We start from the raw sequence: 20,213 nt of genomic DNA, 5'->3' as shown, positions 1-20,213 counted from the left end.
GCCACCCGAGAGCAGTGCGTCTTCCCTGGACAACACCAGTGCCGACCGCAGCGGGTTTGGAAGACGTTTGTGAGTGCTTTCAGCTTCTGCCTGTGCCCCTTCCAGTCCACGCTCCACAATGTTGCTCAAGCAAACTTGGTAAAGTTTGAGATTACCTTCCTCCCTCAGTTTAAAATCCTCCAGTGACTCCCTGTAAGTTTCAGAATGAAATCCAGCTTACGGGGTGATTATGAAGGTCCCTTTGTTACTGACCCCTGCCCATCTGCCACCACTTTGGGTGGCTGCTCATACCCTCTGCTCCAATCATCGCTCTTCTACAGACTTCTTAAAGCTCTTTACAACAAGTTCATCCTGTATAGCACAGGGAACTATATTCAGTGTCTTGTAGTAACCTAAGGTGAAAAAGAATATGAAATTGAATATATGTATGTTCACGTATGACTGAAGCATTGTGCTGTACACCAGAAATGGACACAACACTGTAAACTGACTACACTTCTATAAATATATATATACACCAGAAAAAAAAAAGGTCTTTGGAGACTTTGTATCTGCTGTTCTCTCTCCACAAGGAAACCCTTCTCCCCCTCCTTTCCCTGCTAGCTTCTTCCTTGGCTTTCCTACCTCACCATCTCGGGGGAAACGTCCGTGACCACCTGTGTTCCCCTCCTCCCCACCAATGGTTTGCACCCCCTTGGTTTCACCCCTGGGTTTCTCTGTTTCTCACCTCTAGTACCAATCTGTCTCTATTTAATTTTTTGTTTATTTACTGTTCTGCTTGCTAGATTGTAATCTCCTTGAGAGTAGGGACTGCATTTTAATCATGAATGAGGTTTCTGTAATGGCTTCTCTGTAATCTGCCTGCTTAGGTGAAGTTTCTGCCACACGGCTGGCTAGGCTGTCTGGGGAACTCCAGGTCTCAGTGTCCTCACTTGCAAAGTGATGCGGTATTTTTATCTGCAGCACCTGGTGCGCAAAGGTGCTCGGTAAGGCGTGTGGAATGAATCCAGGCAGATGGGCAGAGTTCCGGGGTGGGAACCTCTCGTCAGGGGAGTAAGGGTGACTCACTCCAGTCGATCTTGAGTCCTCTTCCCCCCTCCCAAGGGGGAGAGCTCGGCTTCCGCTCCAGGACAATTATGCCTGAGTGTTGTGAGGAAAATCTGAAAAATGCAGGCTCTTTTCTTGTTCAGCCTTATCCATGTGTTGAGCTCAGAGAGCAGAAATGTCTCAAACATGTCACTGTCTGACCATTCTTACGAGGCTCTCTAACCATGGTATTACTTTTGGACTCAAATTTTCCTAGACGTGGATATGTTAATGAGGGACTGCTGGGAGGAAGCAAAGGCATCATGTACCCATTCCACAGATGGAAAAGCTCACAATCTTCTCTAAACTCCTCTGAGCCCATGAACTCACGTAAGTTGTCGGGAATCTACCAAGAAGAGGTCCCTGGTCCGCAGGGGTCCCCTCTCCTCCAGCTGAATGAATATTCTCTTTTTGTTCTTGTTCAGCATCCCCATGGGACGGCTCTACTTTGAATGAGTTTCTAGAAGCAAGAAAGAGAGTTGGCCCTTCTCAGTGTATTCGCAAGATCTGGAGCAGAGTCAGGAATGGATTGTGAACTGGCACGTGAAGGTTCAGGGCAGCATTAATCACAAAAGCCAAGAGGTGGAAACAAACCAAATGTCCATCAACAGATGAACAGATAAATAAGATGTGGTATATCCATATAAAGGAATATTTTTCAGCAGAAAAAGGAATGAAGTACTGACATATTCTAGAACATGAATGGACCTTGAGGATATTATGCTGAGTGAAAGAAACCAGACCCAAAAGACCGCAGATTATATGATTCTGTGTAAGTGAAATGTCCAGAATATGCCAATTTAGAGACAGAAAGTAGATGAGTAGTTGCTCAGGGCTGGGGGATTTGGGAGCCATGACAAGGGGCGCTAACGGGTAAGGGGTTTCTTTTTGGGGTGATGCAAATGTTCTAATATTGACTGTGGTGATGGTTGCACAACTCTGAGAATCTACTAGAAACCACTGAATTGTACACTTTAAGTATGTGAATTGTATATCAATAAAGCTCCTTAAGAGAAATAGGTCTGGGGAAGAGTTGGGGGGGTGGGAAAAAAAGAATGGGTGGTACCATCTTTGTGCTCTTCCCTGTGTTTCCTCCTGCCAGTAGTCATCTTGCGAGGAAGGGAAAAGATCCTAACAGTGGATCTGAGACGCATTTCTGACCATCAGCCTTCTTGTCTCTCTCAGGAGAGACTCATCAGATGTGAGATTGTGCTCTTAACGGGAAGGCTCAAGTTCACTATTACAAACTGAGCTTCTCCGTTTCCTTCCCTCTCTCCTTCTCCTCGGGGACCCAACTGTCATACAGGTAGACCAGGTGGGCCACAGCATGGATAACACAACTGGGACAACCCATCTGTCTGGAAAATTGCATTGAGTGCAACACCAATTCAGGGGACCTCAAGTGCCTGTGAATTCACATTTGCCCTTCAGTTTTTCTCTGTGCAGGAGGCGACAAAGATGATCCCTTCCTGTAGAAAGCTTGTGGTCAAGCAGGGAGACTTGGGCAATTTGTGTCAAGGAAGAGCTCAGAAGGCAGATAAAGTTCCTGATTTCTCCTCCATGAGGTGTTAAACTTGAGACTGGCCAGGGGATGTCAGCTATGGGCACGAGGTATAGCAGTAACCTTTCTAAATCTGCCACCAACTTTTTCAACGTGTAAAACTTGCCTTTCTTACAAATGACTAATGCCATTCTCTGTCAAGTTGAACATTAAGACTGTATGTATCAAAGTAATGTAGGTCCAACTTAAAGAGCTAGGAGGCTTAGGGGAAGGCCACATTCAAGCCAAAGAAAGCAACAGAGTTTGCTGGAACATTCCAGAACTTTGCCTTGGTTACGTAAGAGGCAGGAACAGCTGGACACATACCATGATGTAGGGCAAACCAGGCAGTCGAGGGTTAACTAACCATTAGGGCTTCGGACCCTGAAGACAGCGTCACACTATAGTTGGGATTGCGCTGTAAAAATTGCTGGCTGGTTTCATATTGCTTTGAGTCCCTCCATCCCTTCAAAATCCTAGTGTTTGACAAAGCTGAGAGCCACAAGATTATCCACTTATTCCCTGAAGTCCCTTCTGATGAAGATGGCCAGGTGAAATACAGGACACCCAGTTAAATCTGAATTTCAGATAAACAAGAGTCATTTTTTTAGCGTAAGTGTGTCCCGTGCAATATTTGTCTATCTGAAATTCAAGCTTAACTGCGAGTCTGCAGTTTTTATTCGCTAAATCTGGCACCCTTACCTCTGATTCCCTTCCAGTTGCTGCAACATGATAAATGCCACCCCCCCCCCCACTTCAGAGCTAATATTTTGTAAGGTGCACCATCTAGTGGTTACACGAACAAAGGGGAAACCAAGACCCATCTCTAAAGAACTTGAAAACAGCCATCTAGAAAGCGGAAAAGAAACAACCATACTTTAAAAATCCTTAAGAAAAAAAAAATGTTTGACTTACTTCTTTGGATGCGGTGTCTGATCAGATTGGCAGCTTGGAGGGTCCAGCAAATATCTGAAATCCCTGCCAAATCAGCCAGGGTTTAAACAGCCACACTCACCGGCCTGAGGCCTTGGGCGCCTCCTTCACGTGGAGGCGAAGACACAGCCTTGTCCTTGCTCTGTTGTGGTTCCTCGTTCCTAGTTACTGCTTTACAATAAGCACATGGCCTCCAGCCATTTCTATCAAGTACAATAAATGTCGGGCTGGTGCAGTTTTATTAAACCCAACCAGGCCTGTAGGGAGACTCGAGGAAGCAAGTACTTCCTGTGTACTATTCTACCAAGAGGGTAGAGTGTAAGGGGCTGGCACCGTCCAGTGGGCCGCTGGCTGCACCCTGGAATCACCTGGGGTGTTCGTAAAAACACCAGTGCCGGTGCCTCCCGCATTCCTTCTCTCTCTTTCCTTTCACCTCCCTCCCCACCCCCTCCTCCTTCTTCTCTTTTTCTCTTTCTGTTTAAATCATGTGAGTCTATACATCTACCTGGTATTACTTTAAAGACGTGCACGAAGCAATGCTGAAGACAAGAGATGGCGCTGAAATCAGATTTCAGTTTAAAAGTCGAGTTACTTTACGGACAAAATCTCTCATCCTCAGTCCGTCCATGGAGGCCGTCTCTGTGTTGTTTTGTTTTCCAGACAAGATGGAAGGGCTTCCCTGTCTCTAATTCAGTTTCTGTGGTTCAGTGACTTCATCACAAATACTCATTAGGAAACAGTACAGACACTCCACTGGTAGTTTGGCCCAGGATAAAATTCCAGAGCTCAGTTTGTTCTCTGAATAAGTTTTAGGACAAACTGGAGGGTGAGAGGAGTTTGGGGATGGAAACTTAATTTCCAACATCTTCCGAACGCTCAAGGTGTCTCTATGATTTTAACAATTTTAATAACGATGAAAATAATACCTGCAATTTATTGAGGGTCTCTTATTGGCCAGATATTGATCAGAATGCTTCACACACGTTATCCTTTTTAATTCTCAGAGCAACCCAGGCAGCTGGGGATTATATCCCCCTATTACACACGAGCCAGCTGAGGCTCAGAATTCGTATTTCCTAAAAGGACACAGCTGGTGAGCGGCAGGGCTGCTTTTCACACCCCAGCTTTGTGTGACTGCACATCCTTTGCTCTTCCTGCTCTAATGTTCTGCCAAAACCACAGTGCATAGTCCTGCAGATTCCTTCCCCGTCTGGGCTCGGGCTTGTGATGGAGAGCTGTCTGCCAAGTCACTCACATGTCAGTGACACTCCACTGCCAGCCACAGCTGCCCAGTATTTTAAGGTGCTTGAAATCAGATTTGAAAAAAAAATATTCACTTCTTTCTGGCTGGCTTGAGAAGTCAGAAGGTAGTTTTCATTTTTTATGGCACTTACCTTTGGGCAGTTGAGTCACCTTGGGGGTCTTACTGGGGCTTTGGTGATGATATTAAAGGCTATCTCTAAGGATCTATGGAGCGCTCCTTGGAAGGAGGAACAAGAACAACCATTTGTGAAAGCAACAGTGGAGACATACTGACCCAGAAGCCGTGTTTTATAGTCAGTCGATTCCTCGTGTTCCAAGGCTCCGCATGCTGAAATGTCACCTCCTCTGGGAAGCCTTCCGGGACCCACCTCTGTCCCAGGCCAACGAACTGCTCCTTCCACTGCCTTTGGCACTGGCCTCTGTGCTCCGTCTCAGCACACTGCAATCAGAAGCAGGAGTGCGAGCACATACATACATCTCTTTCTCTAGACCATGAGCTCCCTGGGCAGGGCAGAGCCGGTCTAGACTGGCTTAGGCTTCCTCAGGGAGTTTGTGGGTATTTGGGAGGAAGGGGTCCCAAGACACGTGGAGTAGGCAATGGGCTAAAGGGAGGCACCTTTGGGGAGTCAGGGTTTGTGTGGATTCGTCACTGGTGAGGGCTTTGAAAATGTTTGTGGTGTCGTGGTACGGTCTGCCTTGTCTACGTCACAACCTGTGGTTTTTCTGAGCACCCTAGATTTTCCTGAGCATCTTTAGCTTCTCCTCTGTGACCCCATAGCTGTCAGAGGACTTAACACAATCTTTCATTCAACAAGCACTTTTTGAGAGCCCGTTAGGAGCCAGGCACTGTGCTGGCTGCTGGGCTACAAAGATAAACAAAACGATCACGGCTCCTGCCCCCTGGACCTAACAAAGGCTGACACTCCCCTGGACCAAAATGCTGTCCCCAGAATACCGGGAGCTCCTTGCAGGTACAGACTAGGTTGCATTTACTCTTTAACATTTTCCTTTCATTTTTTTAGTTTATTATGTAATTCACACACCATAAAATGCATCCTTTTAAATTGGACAGTTCAGTGGTTTTAGTAGATTCACAAGGTGGTGCAACCATCACCACTCTCTAGTAGCAGAACATTTTCATCAGCCCCGCAATAAACCCCATACCCATTAGCAATCACTCGCCACCACCCCAGCCCCCAGTCCCTAGAAACCACTGCTCTACTTACTGTCCTGTGGGTTTGCCTTTTCTAAGACATTTCATGTAGATGGGATTATGCACTGGGGTGGGCTTCTCTGTCCGGCTTCTTGCACTGACTGTCGTATTTCCAAGGTCCATCCATGTTGTAGCATGGATTAGGCCTCCATTCCTTTTTGTGGCAAATAATATTCCGTGATGTGAACACACCGCCTTCGGTTTACGCAGCCATCTGCTGCTGGGCGGTTACAGTTCCTTCTGTATTTTGTACCTTGGTGTCTTCCTCCTCCCTCTCACTCTCTTCTTGCCTCTCTCCTCCATCCCTCTTTCCCTCCCTGTTCCTCTCTCAGATGCCTGTCATTCCACGCCTACCATGTTGCAAGCACTATGATTAAATATCTGATAAAGGTTCCAGTCTGAGGTACACTGAAAGCCACCATTTAAAAATTTTTAGGGGGGTAGGGTACAGCTCAGTGGTAGGGTGCGTGCCTAGCATGCACAAGGTCCTGGGTTCAATCCCCAGTACCTCCATTAAAAATAAATAAATAAAAATCTAATTACCTCCTCCTCCTCACCAAAAAATTAATAAATAAAATTAAAAAAAATTTTAAGTAAGTGCTTTATTTTTAAAATAGTTTTAGATTTATAGAAATGTTGCCAAGATAGTATAGAATTCTGATACACCCATCCTCCAGTTTTCTGCATTGTCAACATCTTACGCCCGGGGGGTACACATTTGTTCCAACTAAGGAACAGCTTGACATTTGTTTTTTGTCTCCCATTGGCTCTACGGTGTGACCCTGGGAGAGTCGAGCCCTCTTCCTTCGTGTCTGTAGAATAAGAAGGTTCAAACTGATGATCTTCCTACTGTGATCGTTTATACACTAAGAGATGACTCGTTACGTCCCCTCAAAAGCCAGCAGATTCCAAAGTTTGGCTCCTCTTCCTTCCATATCCATCCCAGGCTGTTGTTTGCAAGTAGCTTTTGTCCCCAGAGCATACGCCCACCCCAGTCCCATGTTTAAAACCTTCCTTGAGGACAAACCCTGAGAAAACAAGCCCCAGCCCTTGGCCACGTGGATCTCCACTTTGAGGAACCCGGTGAGCGTTCCAGAGCAGCAGTGCCCAGAGCGGGTCCCCGGCCTGGCCTCCCTGCTCCCCTGCTGACGCAGCACGAGGGCCAGAGGGATGAGGGTCACAGGCAGATCCACACACCGCACGATGCCGGAGACTTTTTCACCCCGAGGGGCTGTTTTGGTTCAGCAGCTCCTGTGGCTCCAATAAGTTAATCACTGATGATGAGAGATTAATTTGTAACTGGACAGCAGACAAGATAGTTCAGGCTCCGCTGGGGTGGCACTGAACTGTGGCGTGGACATTTCTCAGAAGACACCTGGTGTACAGCTAGGCGCAGAGGCTGAGGGCTTCAGGTCCACACGGGTTCCTAGAAGCCACTTGGTCCAAAGGGAGGGAAGACGCGTGGAGGGCTCTCCTTGCCTCTCTGCAGCATAGATGCTGGTCTTAGAAAACCTGTCCAGGCAACAGCCAGGCTCAGTAGAAAAGTCCAGTTGAAAAAGTCCAGTTAAGAGGGAGCACTGGCCTGCCAACCCAGCTGAGGCCCGTTGACCAAACAGTGTGGGAGGGGAGGAGAGGCGGAGATGAGAGAAAGGAGACAGGAGGCAATGGAAAGATGCAGAAGGATATACGGCAGCCTGCGGTGGGGGTCAGGGATGATGGGTGGTTCCTACAGCTTGAAGCACCCAGCGTGGGGACTGCGGCCACTCCAGGGAAGGCGGGTCTCGGAGGGTCTGCCCTTCCACTGCACATGCATCTCCTCTGTCATCCCCAGTTAGCCCCTCACCCTCACGGGCCCAGAAAAGACAAGTGAATCATAATGTGCAGGTCCCCTGGGGCCTGACCCTTGTGCTCCAGACATTGCTTCTATATCAAGTAAATTGACCCTTTCCTGCCATAGTGGACGTGGCCACAGATGTTGGCTGTGGTGCTGGTGTTCTGTCAGCTTCAACACTCTTATTTCCAGCCAGGATGGTTTGGAATCCTGCAGTAAAGCGTATTTATCAAGGAGGCCCCGGCAATACTGCCCTGACGGCTCTGGGCTCAGAAGGCTGGTCCACAGTCTCGCTAGAAGAAGAAGATGAGAAAAGGAAAGTAAATGGAACCAAAAATAGGAATGAGGTTGTATTAAAAGGGAGTACAGTGGAATTTCTTTGCTGGGTGCTGGAATGTGGGCTTCCTACCCAGAAGGCTCTGGAAGCCCAGCTGAGTAGTGGGGGATTTGTGCTTGATTTTCCACCAGGAGCCTGATTCTCGTCATTGAGACTCAATCCCATTGCCCTTGCCTATGAAGCGCCCCAGGTGGCATCCTGTCTCTGCTTTTGTTCCTGCTGTTCCTTTGACCCAGAGTGTTCTCTCCTTTCTTCACGTCGCTCATCTGGGTCAAGACCTGGCTGAGGCGTCATTTCCACCAGAAAGCCTTCGTGAACCTTCAGGCTGGACCTCAGCTCCTCCCCTTTGGTATCTAGGGTTGCTTCCATCCATTGCAACAACATCCGTGGGTTCTCTACCCTGATAGGGTGGCTTAACTTCACCTGCAGCACCTTGTTAGACACATAAATCCTAGATGCCCGAGTCTCCTGGGGTGAGCTTGGGAAGCTGTGTTCTTCTTAGTTTTCATGTGAGTTTTGGATGCCAGGCCATGGTTGGGTCTTTTCTAGACTCTGTCCCCTGGGCCTGGGCCTGGGGCTTAGGTCATGGACAGTGCATGTCTCTGTGGCCCAGACAGCCCTCGATCCTGGTAGGAAGGGCTGCAGATGTGTAAGACCTGTCTGTTTTATTCACGCCATTTTCATCCATTCACAGCTCCCGCTCCGTACCCCGGACGCTGTGCTGGGGATCTGAGAGCAAACCCAAACTCAGTCTGCCTCACACAGCTGACAGTCTAGATAGGGAGACAGAGGCAGATCAAATGACCTACACACATCTTATTGCAAAGTGCAATATGGAGCTTATAAAGGAAAAACAGAGCTGTTCTGAACCTACAACAGGGACCCTGGCAACAGCTGGGAGGTCAGAGAAGGCCCAGCTGAGCCCCAAAGGAGGGTTGGTGGAGGATGGGGGGAGGAGTAGGGGGCAGTCTGTCTCTTACTGGGTTCTTCCCAGAACTGTGCTCTTTTGGAAGCTGGATGGGGAGGCATCATGTGTGTAAGTCCTGCCAGATACTAAGAGGGTTTCCAGGAGTAGCTTTTTCTCACAACCACCCTGTGACCCAGCCTTCATTTCTGCTCTTCTGCTGTCTCCTCTTACCATGAGCCTCTGTGAGACAATGTATTTGTAAGCAGAGGAAAGACTTTCTCCAGGTGGGGAGCTGTCTGCTAGCTGTAGCTAGCATATACAGTGCCATTGCTGAATGTCAAAAAGGTGCACTTCTCTTTAACTGACAGAATCTCGCACCGGGCACATGGCTTGGCTAATGAAGGGCAGGATTTAAGCCTCGGCCTCCAATGTCCCTCCACACGCTTCAGTGAAGCACCTTGTGCAGCAAACAACTTGGACAACCTTCCGTGGTCACCTTGCTGCAGTCTTGAGCAGAAGAGCAGAACGTTCTGGCTTCTTGGCTCTCCCTTGCAGCTGGAAGATTTCTTTATCCCAGAAGGAGATAATTGCATCTTCTGTGGCCATAACTCTGTTTGGACACTTAGACAAAAATTTTTATGTATTTTCCAGAGGACTGGTTGTTGTTGTTTTTTTTAAAATCTAAATCAAAAGATGATTATTTTAAATGTGATCCAAGAGAGTTCTTTCATAGGGTAATCACACACACTCTGTCTGATAGGCCCTGGCATTGGCATAAAGTTCAAAGCAGAAAATGTGGTCAGATGAGGCAAACAATGCTTTTTGATTTGATTTGATTTTAGCCACTGAAGCTGGGATAATTTTGGCCTCCGAGTGGCAGTGGGCCTCAAAAACCTGGTAAAATGAGATCTTTTAAAGGGAAGTCTGCCTAGTCCAAACTGCCTAGAATGAATGGAATAAACCTTGTTATGTTCAGGAGCTGGAAAAAAGCAGCATTTGCTGGTGGAAGAGAACTCTCATCACACGCTAGCCAAGCTGGAGGGGCCCTGGGGAGGCACCTCTCCCAGATCCTTCCTTTTACCAACAGGGAAACTGAGGCTCGGGGAGAGAATGTGGGTTGGCTTAGGTCACACAGTGAGTGATGGGGCCAGGCTGACGCCTGACAGGGGCATCCTTCTGCACCCGAGCCTTGTCAATGGCCAGCAGCGTACAGAGTGAGGAGGGGGTGAGCTGCATGGGTGACCGTATGTATGGGAAGGTGAGAAGGGGACACCCGGGGCTGGAAGAAATGGTGTCTCACCAGTCCAGTGTGGCCCCTCCTCTTTCAGATATGGGAAGCCGCTTCTTCTCAGGAGGGGTGAGGGATAAACACTGTCTGTAGGAGAGGACACCAGGAACAGAGGAGGAACTTGGACTGGAAGAGAGGAAGACGGGAGTTCACCTTACAGATCACAGAGGGTGTACAAGCGAGCCATGTGCCATGTCACTGTTTCACAAGCGAGTGTGATGTTGGTTTGGGGTGGGGGAGGGCTGGGTGTCAAAATGACTTCCTGCCTTGGGTATCATATCTTTCCAAGCCTGACAAGTGTGAAAACACTTTTGGTTGTGAGGATAACGTGCGCTTTAGGTGGCCGGCACCTAGTGGGTGCTCTGTAAGTGGCAGCATCTCTCAGAAGAGACCCTGCTGAGGAATGGGGAGAGGAAGGCGACGTGCTTTCTCCTTTGCTTCTCTCCCAGTGCAAATATTTTCTGGTTACAAGCAGGGAGAGAACCCTTTCAATAGCATAGGGCTTTGTAGGGCTGGGTCTCACATGTTCACTGTGGCCAATGACACCCGATGAGTTTAGACGTTTTTCTTGGTGGGAACAGGGACTTGAGTTCTTTCCAGCCGCAGCCCTAAGTCTATGGGTTTGGTAGGCCCATCCGGCTGTAGAGTCATAAGCATCTTACATTGTAAAAATATTTCCCATTTGCTTAAAATCAAATCCTGGGGGTGAAATGGTGCTTCCAGAATCCACTGAGTTGTAAGTTGTTGCCTCAGAACTAGAGAGCTGGACCATGCGGTCCAAATGCCTCAGTTTATAGGTGTCAAGGCCTAGAGTCAAGGAAGGAAGTAGTGCAGGACTGCTGCGGAATCTGAACAGAACCAGAGCTAGGACTTGCCTGCCATCACGCCCAGTCTAGTGCTCATGTCCTTCTGTATGAATAAAATTGAATAAAAGCTGCTTTGAAGAGGAGAAGATTATAAATATCAGACCATTATCTTAAGAGCAACTTTAATACATGTAAATATAGGTCCAAAGCTGTTTGTTTGTATTTTCAGTTTAACATGCATCAAAACCCTGCAGTCTTCAAACACCACTGTGGACACTTGATTTGCATTTACTGAAGCCACCCCAGTGAGCAACTCTGAAATAAATTAAAAAGAGTGGTCAAGCCTGAATGCACAGTGAGGTTTCCATGTGCTCAGCTCAGCAGATTCAGGTATGACCCCTACAGAGCTTGGACTCTGAACTGGCACTAACATTCTCTATGCTCAATGACCATTTCACACAATGAATTCATCTGTGTAATTGTGCTTAGCTGTCCCAAGATTAACTCTATGTTTGCATGAAGATCAAAATGCTTACTTTAAAAAGTTTGGTTTTCTTCCATTTCTGTCTTATCTGGGGAGGTGTTCACGCTTGGAATTTCCTGGGCTTTTCTTTTTAAAATCTCTTCTACGGATGGAGAATGTGAGGGCAAGAGTGTGTGGGTACGTGGGGTGGGGGGTGCCTTACCTTTTGCTGTTCTTTTTTGGAGACAATCATTGGCAGTCATTCTTCACTGTTCTGTTGTCCTCCTGTCAAAGGCAACCCAGAACACTGTGATCTTAAAGTGGGTAACAGCATTCTTCATGGTCCCCACCCCCAGGTCCTACGTTAGTTAGGATTCTAGAATTCTGCTTTATTAAATTTTTTTCTACGGGGTTACAGTTTACATAAAGAGAACACCCTGGAGGGTGCACCTTGGTACACTTTTATGTACACATAGACTTCTGCTTCGCTAACACCTTCAGTTATTGTTTGGTACCACTTGCTTCTGAAATGTCTGTTCTGAGTTTTCCCACAGATTGCCGCAACCGAGTGGGGAGGAAGCCAACGTTTGGAGCTGCTGGAAGGGTGGTGGCGTGATTCGAGTCAAAAGGATTTCACTTGCCACTGTGTCACCTCCCTTGTACTCTAGGCACAAGTTCTGGGAGGAACGCTGGAAGGCACACTGCGCTTTCGCTAGCACTGGGGATCAGCAGGGGAAAGGGAGATGTCTGAATGGGTGGAGTGTTTCCACTTAATCATTATCTCTGATGACCTCAATGAAAACCAGGTCATGCTGGCTGTCTGCATGGGCACCTACAACGAGTGGAAAGGAGGCCAGGTTCTTAGGAAGCGATATGATGAGGTAGAGGATGGGCAGAACAAAATGAGAGGGGAAAGCGGGATGGCTCATATTTCAGCTTCAGTGTATGATTGATTTTTGTGCTTGAAGGGTCCAGACTGCCCGGGCTATTTCAAAACAATGTCAGGAGAGGAGCGGGTGTGTTTTCCAGCACCCTAGTGAGCGCCCAGGACAAAAAGCGGCCTCGAGAACAAAGAGGTCCTTCCCTGAAATTGGAAGCCAACTATTTACTTATGCAAAGTCATGTTATAAAAGGGCTTTATAAGTTGAGTTGCAGCTCCTGAGCTCTGGACTGATTTCTAGATTTGTCTCAAAAGGTTTCTTCCGGAGGAAGGAAAGTCCTGAAGCTCTCAGGTCGAGCACGGGCTCAAACAATTTAAATCAAGTAGAGCCTCCACCAGCTCCAAGTTGAACCTACCCAGGTAAACACCCTCAAGACAGCTTTTGAACAAAGACGACCATATTACCATCTCAGCCTGAACAGGTCTCACATCCTGGTTCCAAAATTCATTTAGTGAAGTTTAAAAAAAAAAAAAAGTTTCTAAAAGGAAATTCCCTTTTAAATCCTCTGAGAGAAATCCTCTCTCCCTGCATCATACTCCTTTGGCAAAACCACAACCCCAGTTAGATCTGAGTCTCCGCTCTCTTAGCACCTGACCCCATGCGGCCGAATGAAGTTCGAGAAAAACATGCGGCCAGGCTCGTAGCTCACACTTTCGACTTATGACCTCAGACCTCAGTGGCTCCTCAGTGCCGTCGGGCAATCATCCTGGGCGTCCCTAGTCAATACAGATGAACACAGCCCACTCAGCCAGTGTTTGTTGAATGAATAAATAAATGAATTGTATGTAGGGTCCCACTTATGCTATCATTCTGCTTGTCCAAGTTTAAAAGTGAGTTTTATTTTAAAAACAGGTTTTTTTTTTTTTTAAAGTGAGCACTGGCCTGGGACCCAGAAGTCTTGGACTCCAGTCCTAGCTCGGCCACTTGCTAGCTGGGCGACCCCAGGCTTGTCACACTTCCTCTCTGGGACTCAGTCCCCTCCATGAGATGAGGCGGCTGGGCCAGGACACCAGTAGATGGAGAGTCTCTCTGGATGCTGGTTCAATGAGTGAGATGAGGGCCCTACCTTCTGCTGAAGTTCACAGATCTGTGGTTCTTCCTTGAGCCAAGTTAAGTCCACGGCTGGGAGTCAGTCAGGAGAGAGAGAAGTGAGGTCACTGACATTTAAAGGAACTAAGGAGAAACAGTTGCAGGAGGACCCTTCTCTTCTTTATTGGTCTTGGATTTTAGTTTCTGGCCCTGCAGCTGGAAAGGGATTCCAAAGTAAGCAAACCTGTCACGCTAAAAGCAAACAGTGACCTTGGTTCTGAGCAAACTTCAGAGGGAGTGCAGCGGAGAGATGACATTGGATTGGGATTCCGGGACCCGGATTCTAACCCAGCTCTGTCGCTGATCATCAGTCCCTTCCTCCTCTAGGGCCTCAGCTTCCTCATCTGTGTAATGAGTGAATTTAAGTGTCCTAAGCTTTGATCAGGCTTCCGTCATTTCCCAGCACTGGTGGCATCTTTTTGCCCTTTTAAACTTGTCTGCCCTGTTTCAGATAAGAACTAGCACGGCATCGGCAAGTTTATGGTTTTACAAGCCCTGAAACGTGCCTTGCAAATAAATGATGAAGGCACTGGAGTATTCCATGGAAATACCAAGGTCTTGAAGAAGAGCAGGACTTTGGAATTATAAGAGGAATGGAAAGACATTGATGGTAGAAACACCTACCTTTGATCTTAAAACCAGCTGGACAAGCGGCCACAGACTGAGGGAGACCCACTGGTGCTCAGAATACTGTCTGGCACTTTCCCCCAGGATATGGTAGAGTGAGCAGTTTGGGTGCTGCCTGGGAAAATCGTTAAAAACAAATCAAATCTCCAGTGGGAAGATCATTTCAATTATCTTTCACTCTTTCTGATTTCCTTTAAGGGCTTGTTGGACTAGGATGCTTTAATAACTCTCAAAGCTTTACTAATCTGTCCCCTTCTCTCTGACAACAATGTCCCCTCTGCCCTCACTTTTTATTAAACAGAGAGAAAGAAGGGCTCAAGCTCAGAATCCCTACTAGTCTAGAATTTGATAATCGTGTTTTGCTTTATTGCATTTATTTTTGTGGTTACTTCCCATTAGTGGAAAGTGATACTATTTTTCCATTTAGAGAAATTAAAATTTTATCTTAAAATACATGTATTTAAGTTAAGAACCTGAGTTGATGTCTATTAAAATTATTAAATAAGAGTGTGTGTTCTACACAGATATGACAACATACGGTAGATGGTCCCTGGGGTTTGGTGGGTGGCATTGCCCAGCCCAATCGGGCACCATTCAGATAGGGGATGTCCCCTGGACATTACAATAGTGCTTATAATGCCATTTAGACCTGCTGGAGATACTCAGCTTTTGGTCTTTTTTTTCTTTTTCTTTTTTCTTTTTCTTTCTTTTTTAAGAATTCTAGAACAGAACTATTGTTCTGGAGTCTTTTTAATGTAATTTTTAATTTATTAAATTTTTAATTATTTTTTGGAGGGGAGGGAGAAGGTAACTGTTTATTTATTTATTCATTTTTTAAAAAAATATTTTATCTTTATTATTTAATTAACTAGTTTATTTGGGAGGGGAGGTAACTAGGTTCATTTATTTATTTTTTAATGGAGGAACTGGGGATTGAACCCAGGACCTCATGCATGCTAGGCATGCACTCTACCATTGAACTATACCCTCCCCTCATTCATTTATTTTTAATGGAGGTACCGGGGACTGAACCCAGGACCTCGTGTGTGCTAAGAACATACTGTACCACTGAGCTACACCCACCCCTCCGTTTTTGTTTTTTTTTAAAAATAAATGTTTGCCTTTTCCTGATCACTACTGTATAAAACTTGGAACTACATGAAAACATGTAAAATAAAAGGAGAAATTTTTAAAAAATATATGGAATAGAATGAAAAATCACTTTGTCTCTCTATTCAGAAATAATCACTCCTAATACATTGAGAAGTTTTTCTTCCTCAGTGCACAAACGTAGCTGTTATTATAATGTATGTATTTAATTTTTGTAGCCTATTTTATTTCCTTAATGTTATATCATAAGTGTGTCTTCATACCGTTCAAAACTCTTCATGAATATTTTAAACGGCTGTCAGGTCTTTAACACAGAGAAGCCTCCGAGCAGATTTAACCATTCCCCAGCTGGTGGGCCCCTGGTTATTTCCAGTTTTGTCCATTAAAATGTTGTGATGGATATCATCATGCATCTGGCTTTGCTTGCATTTTTTTTTTTTTGAAGTACAGTCAGTTACAATGTGTCAGTTTCTGGTGCACAGCACAATGTCCCAGTCATGACTATATATACATATATTCATTTTCATATTCTTTTTCATTAAAGGTTATTACAAGACATTGAATATAGTTCCCTCTGTTATACAGTAGAAATTTTGTTTTTTATCTATTTTTATATATAGTGGCTAACATTTGCAAATATCAAACTGTCAAATGTATCCCTTTCCCCCAGTGAAACATTGTTCACCACCTGAGAGTCTATTTCTGTTTTGTAGATGAGTTCGTTAGTGTCCTCTTTTTTCTTTTCTTTTCTTTTTTTTTTTTTTTTGGTTCCACATATGAGTGCTATCATATGGTATTTTTCTGTTTGCCTGCATTATGGATGGTTTTCTTACAGTCCTTCCAAAAGTGGCATTCTTAGGTAGGAATACTTTTAAGGCTTTTGGGATACAGATTGCCAAACTTTCCAAAAGCATGGGACCTGAAGGTGCTCAGATCTGAACCCACGTGACGGGACACACTGGTTTGTGTAGGGCAGGCACGGTTGTTATTGGAAAGAGCTCAGATTTGCCACTTTGGACAAGTTGCCCAACTTCCCCACCTCCTGTTGGTGCAGGTCGGACAGGTCCAGTCCCCGTAGTCTGAGAGCCAGTGCTCCTCACAACTAGGCTCGTATTTCAGCTTCAAAACCACACATGTCATGAACTTCACCTTATGTGATTCCCCCTTCATGTAAAAGGATCAACAAGTTTTCTGGAAAATCACTAGTCACAACGGCTTAACATGCTTCTTTGCAGCTGAGCTAGGAAAGGTTTGACTAAACATCCTGACTTTGGGGAAGAAGCGTAAAAGGTACCCACACTTGCTGGGTGCCCACCAATCACATGCCGGGAGCTGTGCTGAGAGCCCTGGGTTTAGCATCTCATTTAATCCTCTCAAACAGCTTTTCTCAAAGTCCATGACACAGAACACTGACTCCACAGGTTGCTATTCTGTGTTCCTTGCAAAAAGGATTTTGCTGCTTGGGAAAGGCTGTGTTCATCAAAAGTTAAATGGATTCTTTTACAGGACTGGCTAAGAAAGGCTTCCTGGAGGAGGTGGCTCCTGAGCTGTCAAGGAGGCTGAGAAATGCTCTGTGCACTGGCTGCCTCCCGCCCCCACCCAACACCATGGTTTGTCTGGGAAACAGAACAGCGATCACTTCTTTGCAGAATCGCAGAAACTGCAATAAGCAGCTCGTGATTTATTGTAGAAAATCAGATAAGATTAAAGGTCTAGCTTCCATGAAGTGTTTCTAGGTTTACTTTCTAGATTTTTATGAATACCTTATGATCAAGAACACCTCATGATCACAACCAGATGCCTTCTGGAATATGGTTTAGTACTGATCATTGTCATTACATATCAGTGAATATAATTTGATGAAAACTTTTTGTAAAAGTCCTGGGTTTCACTGTATCGTCAGTCACCTCCGTGGGTGCATCTCTTGACACCAGGTGACCCTTCTTGGGGTTCTCTGTGCCTGACTTGGGGAGGTGTTTGTGTCTTGTCAGTAGGATGGGACATAGCAGCCCCAAACTTAAGAGCAAGACATACTTGAGATAAGTTGTTCTTTAACCTTTTCTCCTAAGTCAAAGTTCTCGTTATTTGTCTCCTCAGTTCAGTGCCACCAGAATAAAATGCAAAACTGCTCACCACAATATCACAGCCCCTCCCTTTCATACTGTCCATGTCCTAGCTTTCCTGTGCTCTGTTCTGGAACACTTTTCCACTAAAACCAGCTCTGTGTTCTGAGAAAACCTCCTATCCCCAAATCTCTGTCCCCCATTCCCCTTCCAGACCTTGCCCAAGCAGCCACCTCTGCCTGCTAGGGTTTCACTGTCCCGCTTCACCCCATGCTGCCCGACAAAGTCTGCAGTGCTCAAGTTGCCCCTCCTAGAAGCTCAGGAAGCCAGCATTGGGCTTTGGCATTCAACAGCCTGTGTTCAAACTCCGGCTCTAGCCCCCACAGGGTGACCGTGAATATGTTACTCAGCCTTTCTGAGCCTCAGTTTCCTAATCTGTAAAAAAAAAAAAAAAAGTTGGTGGGGTTGGTGGATATTTACTTCACAGCTTTGTTTTTTAAAGATTAAATGAGACAATGTGACTGCAGTGGACATTTGGCAGTGTCTGGAGATGTTTCTCGTTGTCACACAAGAATGGAGGGGGTCCTACAGTACCAACGGAGGTCAGGGATGCTGCTAACGTCCCACGTGCACAGGACAGTCTCCGTGACAAGGAATTATCCCCAGGGTCAGAGCAGCAGTCCTCACACGTCCCATTTCTCTCTGACAGCTTTATTGAGGTTATAATCCACACGCCATAAAATCCATCCTTCTAAAGTCTAAGATTCATGGCTTTTAGTAATCAGCGTATATCCATCACCGCCATCAGTTTTAGAATACTTTCATTATTTCTCCCCCAAAACCCACCCACACCCCCTAGCCATCAATTCTGTCTCCCCTCCCCTCCCAGTCCGAGGCAACCACTAACTTACTTTGTCTCTATAGATTTGCCTGTTCCGGACTTTTCATGTAACCGGACTCATACATTATGTGTTTGCACCATTCTTTTGTTACTGACATCTTTCACTTAGCATAGTGTTTTCAAGATTCATTCATGTTGTAGTGTGTCTCAGTACATCATTCCTTTTTTAATGGAATAACACTATTGTAATGATTTACTACGTCTCATTTATCCCTTCATCAGTTGATGGATGTTTGGGTTGTTTCTTTTTGGCCATCACGAACGCTGCTGCATGAACATTTGTATACACGTTTTCTGGTGAGCATGTTTCCATTTCTCTGGGGTGTATATCTAAATTGCTGGGTCATACAGTAACTCTATGGTGACCTTTTGAGGAGCTGCCGGACTGTCCTCTAAGGATCCACACCCGATCAACCACCACGGATGTCCGGAGACTGCCTCTCCACATCTCACCTGGACGGCCTCGGTGCCTCCCAGCTGGAATCCCTTGCTGTGGGTCACCCTCAGCTGCACTCAGAGTCACGGGGAGAAGGAGTCACACGATCCCGCTGCCCAGGCCACACCCCAGGCTACTTACTGTGGCCTCTCTGGAGGGCGACCCAGGCAGCAGCCTTTCTGAAGCTCCCCAGGTGATGACCAGGGACCGCCAAGTGGGAGAGCCACAGAGACTCCGTTCCTCCCACCCACGGTCACCCTGCCACCCGAGTGCTGTTTCTCAAGCAAATCGGATCGTGCCACCTGCACTCTTCCTGAAACCCTCCTCTGGCTCCCTCCCAATAAAGCCTGAACTCCCCAGGATGCAGACAGGCCTCTGTGCCCTCCATCTACCTGCCTCCCCGTCTCGCCCCCTTCCCCTCCCTGACTCCTGCTGCTGGCACGTCTGGCCATGCTGAGCCGCCGCCCGTACTTTCCTCTCGCCACACTTCCATGCCTCTTCCCGAGGGCCTTCCCCCATTTTTTCATCCTCCTCTGGGAAGTCTTCCCTCACCGCTTCCATGGGAGGCTGGCTCGGCGCTGAGCAAGTCTCTCACCGGGCAGCCTTCCCTTCCTACTCTGACGGTAACCTCGTGATCACTGGCCTCGCGTCCCTGAGCTCCTCAAGGCCAGGGCCAGTGTGTTCTTCATCTCTGTATCCTCAGCCTGTAGCTGCCTGACAGGCAGTAGGTGGTGTCTGTCTGTTTTGGTGGGAAGGGCGATGAACGAAGGTATGAAGGAGTGAAAGCCTGCTGGTCCACGTAGGAGCAGGGACCAGGGAGGCAATCCCACCAGCTGCCCAGCACACTCTCCTGAATCCCAGCAGTAAGCCTGGAGCAGCCAGCAGGCCCCACTCACCACCCCACCTGGGCCAGTGAGTCCACACGCCTTCCACACCATGGCGACATCCAACTGCATTCCCGTCTTGAGCCTTGTTGTGTTTCCTTTCTCTAGCCATGGGCCTGGTGCCAGCAGGAAAAGGGAGACGGGGTGGGATGGTCCTTCTGCAGCCAAAGGCAAAGTACACCAATACAGAGGTAACTCATATAAATCCACTTTCAAAGGGCCCCAGTGGGGCGGAATGTCCATTGTCCCTTCTTTAGCCATAAACTTCCAGGCTGGAGAAGTCACTTGCCCTCCTGAGCAGCTATAAAGGGCATGTACATCCACCATCGGCAAAGAGCACAGACTGACATGTCCCTCTGGATGGGGCCTGGAAGGCGGCCCTATGCCCACTCAGCTTCCCCGGCCCTCCCCTCCGGGCATGGGCTGCGCTGCCTCTGGGGGGACCTGCTGCAGGCTGCAGGGCTTGGCTGCTGGTGCTGGAGGCTTCCGGGGAGC

At 47.0% G+C, this 20,213-nt stretch overlaps 1 long non-coding RNA gene across 1 annotated transcript; it reads right to left on the bottom strand.

Annotated features, from left to right (window-relative positions):
- Nucleotides 1-5,862: 5,862 nt before the first annotated feature.
- LOC123615097 (uncharacterized) lies at nucleotides 5,863-18,316 on the bottom strand. The gene is made up of 3 exons (XR_012499449.1): nucleotides 14,322-18,316; nucleotides 11,891-13,853; nucleotides 5,863-10,524 (listed from the first exon to the last, which is right to left on the bottom strand). It is a non-coding gene; the product is annotated as an uncharacterized LOC123615097 (long non-coding RNA).
- Between the last annotated feature and the right edge of the window lie 1,897 nt (nucleotides 18,317-20,213).

The sequence above is a fragment of the Camelus bactrianus genome, chromosome 16 (genome assembly GCF_048773025.1).
Source record: "Camelus bactrianus isolate YW-2024 breed Bactrian camel chromosome 16, ASM4877302v1, whole genome shotgun sequence".
Classification (NCBI taxonomy): domain Eukaryota; kingdom Metazoa; phylum Chordata; class Mammalia; order Artiodactyla; family Camelidae; genus Camelus; species Camelus bactrianus.
This window is presented reverse-complemented; position numbering and strand designations above follow the sequence as displayed.